The sequence below is a fragment of the Arachis hypogaea genome, chromosome 2, assembly GCF_003086295.3.
Source record: "Arachis hypogaea cultivar Tifrunner chromosome 2, arahy.Tifrunner.gnm2.J5K5, whole genome shotgun sequence".
NCBI classification, from domain to species: domain Eukaryota; kingdom Viridiplantae; phylum Streptophyta; class Magnoliopsida; order Fabales; family Fabaceae; genus Arachis; species Arachis hypogaea.
Window position 1 is genome coordinate 34,213,467 of NC_092037.1, and position 9,129 is coordinate 34,222,595.

Genomic DNA, 9,129 nt, shown 5'->3' on the forward strand with positions numbered 1-9,129 from the left:
GTCTCATTTTGAGCCTCAGATTCCCATGGTTCCTCATTGGGGAACTCATTGGAGGCCAGTGGACGCCCAGTGAGGCCTTCCTCAGTGGCGTTCACTGCCTCTTCTTCCTCCCAAAATTCGGCCATGTTGATGGCCTTGCACTCTCCTTTTGGATTTTCTTCTGTATTGCTTGGAAGAGTACTAGGAGGGAGTTCAGTAATTTTCTTGCTCAGCTGACCCACTTGTCCTTCCAAATTTCTGATGGAGGACCTTGTTTCAGTCATGAAACTTTGAGTGGTTTTGATTAGATCAGAGACCATTGTTGCTAAGTCAGAGGTATTCTGCTTAGAGCTCTCTGTCTGTTGCTGAGAAGATGATGGAAAAGGCTTACTATTGCTAAACCTGCTTCTTCCACCATTATTGTTATTGAAACCTTGTTGAGGTCTCTGTTGATCCTTCCATGAGAGATTTGGATGATTCCTCCATGAAGGATTGTAGGTGTTTCCATAGGGTTCTCCCATGTAATTCACCTCTTCCATTGAAGGATTCTCAGGATCATAAGCTTCTTCCTCAGATGAAGCTTCCTTAGTACTGCTTGGTGCATTTTGCATTCCAGACAGACTTTGAGAAATCATATTGACTTGTTGAGTCAATATTTTGTTCTGAGCCAAAATGGCATTCAGAGTGTCAATTTCAAGAACTCCTTTCTTCTGACTAGTCCCATTGTTCACAGGATTTCTTTCAGAAGTGTACATGAATTGGTTATTTGCAACCATTTCAATCAGTTCCTGAGCCTCTGCAGGCGTCTTCTTCAGATGAAGAGAGCCTCCAGCAGAGCTATCCAAAGACATCTTGGACAGTTCAGAGAGACCATCATAGAAAATACCTATGATGCTCCATTCAAAAAGCATGTTAGAGGGACATTTTCTGATTAATTGTTTGTATCTTTCCCAAGCTTCATAGAGGGATTCTCCTTCCTTCTGTCTGAAGGTTTGGACTTCCACTCTAAGCTTACTCAATTTTTGAGGTGGAAAGAACTTTGCCAAGAAGGCATTGACTAGCTTTTCCCAAGAGTCCAGGCTTTCTTTAGGTTGAGAGTCCAACCATGTTCTAGCTCTGTCTCTTACAGCAAAAGGGAATAGCATAAGTCTGTAGACCTCAGGGTCAACCCCATTAGTCTTGACTGTGTCACAGATTTGCAAGAACTCAGCTAAAAACTGATGAGGATCTTCCAGTGGAAGTCCATGGAACTTGCAATTCTGTTGCATTAGAGAAACTAATTGAGGCTTAAGCTCAAAGTTGTTTGCTCCAATGGCAGGGATAGAGATGCTTCTCCCATAGAAGTCGGGAGTAGGTGCAGTAAAGTCACCCAGCACCTTCCTTGCATTGTTGGCAGTGTTGTTGTTTTCGGCTGCCATTTGTTCTTCTTCTTTGAAGAATTCGGTTAGGTGCTCTAAAGAGAGTTGTGCTTTGGCTTCTCTGAGCTTTCTCTTCAAGGTCCTTTCAGGTTCAGGATCAGCCTCAACAAGAATGCCTTTGTCTTTGCTCCTGCTCATAAGAAAGAGAGGAGAACAAGAAATGTGGAATCCTCTATGTCACAGTATAGAGATTCCTTGAAGTGTCAGATGAAAAGAAGAGTAGAAGACAGAAGTAGAAAATTCGAACTTATCAAAGGATATGGAGTTCGAATTTTGCATTAAGGGATAGTGTTAGTCCATAAATAGAAGGATGTGAGAAGGAGGGAAGTGATTTTCGAAAATTAAGTAGAAAATTTGAAAACATTTTTGAAAAACATTACTAAATTTTCGAAAATGAAAGTGGAAAAGAAATCAAGTGATTTTTGAAAAAGATTTTGAAATTAGAAATCAAAAAGATTTGATTGAAAACTATTTTGAAAAAGATGTGGTTAAGAAGATATGATTAGTTTTAAAAAAAATTGTGATTGAGAAAATATGATTTGAAAAATATTTTAAAAAGATTTGATTTGAAAATTAAAAACTTGACTAACAAGAAAAGATATGATTCAAACATTAAACCTTTCTCAACAGAAAAGGTAACATACTTGAAATGTTGAATCAAATCATTAATTGATAGTAAGTATCTTTAAAAATGGAAATAAATTGGTTTTGAAAAAGATTTGATTGAAAAATTGATTTGAAAAAGATTTGATTTTGAAAAGATTTTGAAAACTTAGAAAAAATTTGATTTGAAAACAAAATCTTCCCTTCTAGCCATCCTGGCGTTAAACGCCCAGAATGGTGCACATTCTGGCGTTTAACGCCCAAAATGCTACCCTTTTGGGCGTTAAACGCCCAACCAGGTACCCTGGCTGGCGTTTAAACGCCAGTCTGTCCTTCTTCACTGGGCGTTTTGAACGCCCAGCTTTTTCTGTGCAATTCCTCTGCTGTATGTTCTGAATCTTCAATTCTCTGTATTATTGACTTGAAAAGACACAAATTAAAAATATTTTTGGATTTTTAATAATAAAGAAAAATCAAAATGCAACAAGAATCAAATAACAATGCATGCAAGACACCAAACTTAGCAGTTTGTATACTACTGACACTAACAAAATGAAAATGCAAATGAGACACTCAAGTCAATAGAATTCAAAGATCAGAGCACGAAAATCATCAAGAATTACTTGAAGATTCTTAAGACACATGCATGAATGCAATAAGAACAGAAACATGCAATTGACACCAAACTTAACATGAGACACTAGACTCAAACAAGAATTATTTTTGGATTTTATGATTTTTTTGAATTTTTTGTGTTTTTTTTTTTCGAAAATTAAGTGGAAAAAGGTATCAAAATTCTTAATGAGAATTCCAGGAATCAGTGCAATGCTAGTCTAAGACTCCGGTCCAGGAATTAGACATGGCTTCACAGCCAGCCAAGCCTTCAAAGAAAGCTTCGGTCCAAAACACTAGACATGGCAAAAGGCCAGCCAAGCCTTAGCAGATCACTGCTCCAAGAGCAAGATTGATAGAAATCAACAAGCTCCTGTGGTGATAAGTTGAAACCTCGGTCCAATGAGATTAGACATGGCTTCTCAGCCAGCCAGATTTCAACAAATCATCATGAAACTCTAGAATTCATCTTCAAGAATTTCGAAAAAAATAAATACCTAATCTAAGCAACAAGATGAACCGTCAGTTGTCCAAACTTGAACAATCCCCGGCAATAACGCCAAAAACTTGGTGTTGTTGCCAGATCTTGGCACTGATGTTACCAAAAGCTTGCTCAAAACTTGAACAATCCCCGGCAACGGCGCCAAAAACTTGGTGCGTGAAATTGTGAACAATACTTTTTCACAACTCTCATAATCCCCGGTCATGAACCCCAAAAACTTGGTAGCTCAATACCATGGCATTACACAACTTCGCACAACTAACCAGCAAGTGCACTGGGTCGTCCAAGTAATAAACCTTACGCGAGTAAGGGTCGATCCCACGGAGATTGTTAGTATTGAAGCAAGCTATAGTCATCTTGTAAATCTTAGTCAGGCAAACTCAAATGGTAATGGTGATGAACGAAAATAACACAAAGGTAAAGATAGAGATACTTATGTAATTCATTGGTAGGAACTTCAGATAAGCGCATGAAGATGCCTTCCCTTCCGTCTCTCTACTTTCCTACTGTCTTCATCCAATCCTTCTTACTCCTTTCCATGGCAAGCTTAAGCAAGGGTTTCACCGTTGTCAGTGGCTACCTCCCATCCTCTCAGTGAAAGCGATTGCATATGCTCTGTCACAGCATAGCGGAATTCATCTGTCGGTTCTCAATCAGGCCGGAATAGAATCCAGTGATTCTTTTGCGTCTGTCACTAACGCCCCGCCTTCAGGAGTTTGAAGCACGTCACAGTCATTCAGTCATTGAATCCTACTCAGAATACCACAGACAAGGTTAGACCTTCCGGATTCTCTTGAATGCTGCCATCAGTTCTCGCCTATACCACGAAGACTCTGATCTCACGGAATGGTTGGCTCGTTTGTCAGACGAGCACTCGGTTGTCAGGCGATCAACCATGCATCGTGCAATCAGGAATCCAAGAGATATTCACTAGAGCCTTGATCGCTTGTAGAACAAGAGTGGTTGTCAGTCACCTTGTTCATGGGTGAGAATGATGATGAGTGTCACGGATCATCACATTCATCAAGTTGAAGAACAAGTGATATCTTGGATAAAGAACAAGCGGAATTGAATGGAAGAACAATAGTAATTGCATTAATACTCGAGGTACAGCAGAGCTCCACACCTTAATCTATGGTGTGTAGAAACTCCACCGTTGAAAATACATAAGCATAAGGTCTAGGCATGGCCGAATGGCCAGCCTCCCAATAATCTAAGAACTAAATGTCCAAAGATGATCAAAGGATCTAAAACAATCCCCCGATATCAAAATACAATAGTAAAAGGTCCTACTTATAGAAAACTAGTAGCCTAAGGTGTACAGAGATGAGTAAATGACATAAAAATCCACTTCCGGGCCCACTTGGTGTGTGCTTGGGCTGAGCAATGAAGCATTTTCGTGTAGAGACTCTTCTTGGAGTTAAACGCCAGCTTTTATGCCAGTTTGGGCGTTTAACTCCCATTTGGGTGCCAGTTCCGGCGTTTAACGCTGGAAATCTTGAAGGTGACTTTGAACGCCGGTTTGGGCCATCAAATCTTGGGCAAAGTATGGACTATCATATATTGCTGGAAAGCCCAGGATGTCTACTTTCCAACGCCGTTGAGCGCGCGCCAGTTGGGCTTCTGTAGCTCCAGAAAATCCACTTCGAGTGCAGGGAGGTCAGAATCCAACAGCATCTGCAGTCCTTTTTAGTCTCTGAATCAGATTTTTGCTCAGGTCCCTCAATTTCAGCCAGAAAATACCTGAAATCACAGAAAAACACACAAACTCATAGTAAAGTCCAGAAAAGTGAATTTTAACTAAAAACTAATAAAAATATACTAAAAACTAACTATATCATACCAAAAACATACTAAAAACAATGCCAAAAAGCATACAAATTATCCGCTCATCAAGCATCTACTAGAGCGTCGATGCTTGGGAGTGGGTAAGGGTCTTTTGGGCAGGCTTTGTTGAGGTCAGTGTAGTCGGTGCACATTCGCCACTTCCCATTTGATTATTTCACCAAGACGACGTTTGCTAGCCATAGTGGGTATTTGACTTCCCTTATGAACCCGGCCTCTAATTGTGCCTATACTTGTTCTTCTACAACTTGAGCTTGTTCTGGTTCGAGTTTTCTTTGTCTTTCTTGTACCGGCCGGGATCCCGGGTAGATTGCCAATTTGTGGCTCATTAGTTCGGGATCAATGCCTGGCATGTCGGCAGCTTTCCATGCAAAGAGATCAACATTGTCTCGTAGGAACCGTATTAGTGATTCCTTTGTGTCTCCTTTCAGGATCGTGCCAATATTAGTTGTTTTATCTGAGGTGTCTCCGATCTGGACTCTTTCTACTTCTCCTTCGGGTCGTGGTCGGAATTCTTCTCACCTCTGAACCCCACCGAGCTCGATTGTGTGGAACTCTCCTCCTTCACCTCGGAGGTTTAGGCTTTCGTTATAACAGCGACGTGCCACCTTTTGATCTGCCTTTATTGTAGCTATCCCTTCCGCAGTTGAGAATTTCATATATAAATGTGGAGTTGAAACTATTGCGCCGAGTTGATTTAACGTTGTCCAGCCTATTAAGGCATTGTAGGCTGAGCTTACGTCGACCACGATGTAGTCGATCTTGAGTGTTCTGGATTGGTTCCCCTCCCCGAAGGTTGTATGCAACGATACGTATCCCAGCGGTTGAACTGGGGCATCTCCTAGTCCAAACAGGTTGTTCGGGTACGCTCTTAGCTCTTTTTCTTCTAGGCCGAGTTTGTCGAAGGCAGTTTTGAATAAGATGTCGGCAGAGCTTCCCTGGTCAATTAGTGTACGGTGAAGGTTGGCGTTTGCCAGTATGATCGTAATGACCATGGGGTCATCGTCTCCCGGGATGATTCCGGATGCGTCTTCCTTGGTAAACGTGATTGCTGGCATGTTTGGGGCTTCCTTTTTTCCTTCGACGTGGTACACCTCTTTGAGGTGTCGCTTGCGAGGTGATTTGGAGATTCCTCCTCCAGCAAATCCGCCGTGTATTACGTGAACGTGTCTTTCTGGTGTGCGAGGTGATCGTTCAGATCGTCCAACATCCTCATCCCTTCTTCTTTTTCTTGGTTCGTCATCCCGATTAGCCAAAAACCGATCTAGTTTTCCTTCTCTTACTAGTTTTTCTATGACGTTTTTCAAATCGAACCATTCATTAGTGGAATGTCCTCGAAGTCGGTGATATTCACAGTATTCATTCTGATTTCCTCCTCCTCTTTTGCCTTTAAGTGGCCGAGCTAGAGGGATTTTCTCCGTATGGCAGACCTCTTTGTAAACATCTACCAAGGATACTGTAAGAGGAGTATAGTTATGATATTTTTTTTATTTTCTCTCCGGAGCGATCCTCCTTTTTCTTGAATTCTTTATCTCGGTAGGCAGAACCGAGCCTTGAGGCTTCGCTAAGTCGAGAATTTTCCTCCATGTTGATGTATTTTTGTGCCCGTTCTTGTACTTCGTCTAAGGATGTCGGGTATCTCTTTGATATAGATTGGCTGAATGGTCCTTCTCGTAGGCCATTTATGAGGCCTATAATGGAAGCTTCTGTTGGAAGACTTTGTATGTCCATACATGTTTTGTTGAATATTTCCATGTAGTTGCGAAGGCTCTCCCGATCTCCTTGCTTGATCCCTAGTAGGCTAGGTGCGTGTTTGGCTTTGTCTTTTTGTATGGAGAATCGGGCCAGGAACTTCTTGGCCAGGTCGTCGAAACTCGAGATGGATTTTGGAGGCAGGTTGTCGAACCATCTAATGGCTGTCTTGGTGAGAGTTGTTGGAAAGGCTTTGCAGCGAACTGCATCTGAGGCATCAGTGAGGTACATTCTACTTCTGAAGTTGCTGAGATGATGGTTGGGGTCCGAGGTGCCGTCATATAGAGTCATATCTGGAAGCTTGAAATCTTTTGGAATTTTGGTCTTCATAATTTCTCTGGTGAATGGATCTTGATCTTTCTGAGAGCTATCCTCTATGGATGGTCGAGTAGCTTTAGTTTTAAGATCAGCTTCGAGTTTTATAAGCTTATCTTCTAATTCTCGGCGCCGCCTTATCTCCCGGCGTAGATCTTCTTCTTTTTTACGTCGATGTTGGACTTCTTTCTCAAGTTGCTCCAATCGATTTTGAAGTGCTTCTATTACTCCTGGATTTGATGAATTTTTGTCTCCGTTGGTTTCTGGAGTATCTTTGAATATTGTGTCCGCGTTTTTATGCGGCGTTCTGTCTTCCAAACCTGAATCGTGGTCGTTGTCATGGTCATCCACCATGTTAATGGGATGACTTCCAGGTTCCCCGGCAACGGCGCCAATGTTCCGAGGGTTACCTGAAACTGTAGGTCGATCTCGGATGAGATCTTATGTATTGGTCAGAGCCGACGTGTCTGGCAGGTGCACGGCGGCCGGAGCTGGTGTGTCCGACTTGTTGGACTTGGTGGTGGTGCTGATCCTTGGTCCCCAGAGGGTGGGGGGTATCTGTAAGGGACTCCGATGCTTAAGTTAGCAAGGGTAATAGCAGGTATTGAGTAGAATCAGAGTATGAGTTATACTTGGGTGCTCCAGTGTATTTATAATGGTGAGATGTGGCCTCCTGTGGATAAGATAAGTTAGTTATCTTATCTTATCTTTATCTTATCTTTAAGTGAGGTCATCTTTAAGGGAACCGCCTTTATCTCTATGGGCTTGGGCTGCCCTTGGATTTGGGACATGTTCCTCTATTTGGGTTCTTTGTTTGGGCTTTCCTGTAACTTGGCCGAGATCTTTGAGAAGAGGTCGGGTTGTTCTGACCTGAAGAGGTCGGTCGCTTTGTCTGTAGAACATCCCGGGTCGGACAGCTCGACCCAGGGTATGAACAGTACTTAATTGTGACAGTTGCCAAAGATTTGGCAATCTGCCTCATAGTTATGCCATGCCTCAACAAGGAATCTTGGAGATTGAGTTGTTTGATGTATGGGGTATTGACTTCATGGGGCCTTTCCCACCATCATACTCAAACACTTATATTTTGGTGGCAGTGGATTATGTATCCAAATGGGTGAAAGCTATTGCAACACCCACTAATGATACTAAGACAGTGCTGAAATTCCTCCAAAAACATATCTTCAGCAGATTTGGTGTCCCTAGAGTACTAATCAGTGATGGGGGCACTTATTTCTGTAATAAACAGCTTTACTTTGCTATGGTTCGATATGGAGTTAGCCACAGGGTGGCAACTCCATATCATCTACAGACAAATGGGCAAGCTGAAGTCTCTAATAAAGAACTTAAAAGAATCCTGGAACGGACTGTGATTAACCGTAGAAGGGATTGGGCAAGAAGCTTGGACGATGCTCTGTAGGCATACAGAACAGCATTCAAGACTCCTATAGGGACCTCTCCATACCAGCTTGTGTATGGAAAAGCCTGTCACTTGCCAGTGGAACTGGAACATAAGGCCTACTGGGCAACCAGGTTCCTAAACCTTGATTCCAAGTTAGCTGTAGAAAAACGATTGCTCCAGTTAAATGAGCTAGAGGAATTCAGACTCAATGCTTTCGAAAATGTAAAAATTTACAAAGAGAAAGCAAAACGATGGCATTATAAGAAGCTGTCATCCAGAGTCTTTGAGCTAGGGTAGAAAGTTCTGTTGTTTAATTCTAGGCTCAGATTATTTCCCAGGAAATTGAAATCCTTGTGGAGAGGACCATATGTGATTACAAGTGTGTCACCATATGGATACGTAGAGATTCAGGATAATGATTCTAACAAAAAAGTTCGTTGTTAATGGACAGAGAGTCAAACATTATCTTGAAAGCAATTTTGAGCAAGAATGCTCAAAACTGAGACTTGATTAAAGCTCAGTAATAGTCCAGCTAAAGACAATAAAGAAGCGCTTGCTGAGAGGCAACCCAGCCATTAACAAAGCTTATTTGTTAATTAATTGAATTTTACAGGTTCATATTAATTATCTTCAAGGTAAAATAGAAATTGCATCAGTTCACAGAGTTACAGAAGTATTCAGAGGATAAAACATCAAAAAGA

At 41.7% G+C, this 9,129-nt stretch overlaps 1 non-coding gene across 1 annotated transcript; it reads left to right on the plus strand.

The window, feature by feature from the left end:
* Nucleotides 1-884: 884 nt before the first annotated feature.
* Nucleotides 885-992, plus strand: LOC112763085 (small nucleolar RNA R71). The gene has a single exon (XR_003182818.1). It is a non-coding gene; the product is annotated as a small nucleolar RNA R71 (small nucleolar RNA).
* The last annotated feature ends 8,137 nt before the right edge of the window (nt 993-9,129 follow it).